Source organism: Plasmopara halstedii, assembly GCF_900000015.1.
Source record: "Plasmopara halstedii genome assembly, contig: Scaffold_2881, whole genome shotgun sequence".
Taxonomy (NCBI): domain Eukaryota; phylum Oomycota; class Peronosporomycetes; order Peronosporales; family Peronosporaceae; genus Plasmopara; species Plasmopara halstedii.
The window spans coordinates 634,065-634,397 of record NW_020189786.1 but is presented as its reverse complement, the minus strand read 5'-3'; positions in this window follow the sequence as shown (position 1 = coordinate 634,397).

Below are 333 nucleotides of genomic sequence, written 5' to 3'. Positions count from 1 at the left end.
GTGTGCGTCATGAGATCGACCTGGTTCCGGAACCAAATACTGCGTAACACGCCAATGGTCCCTGCCCGAGGAGCAGTGCGAAGCACAACGCTAGGATGGTACGTGAGAGCAAGTCTCCCTATTCGACACCCACATTTTGTGTTTGGAAGCCGGAAGGCAAGTGGCGTATCGTTCATGCTTACAATAAGCTCAACGCGGCCACCATTCCGGCAGACGCCGATTCCTAGAAAGGATGTTCTTCAGAACAACATGGTGGGATGTACGAAGTACAGTGCACTCGTCTTGGTCGATGGGTATTACCAAATGCTCATAAGAGCGATTGTTATTCCGCTA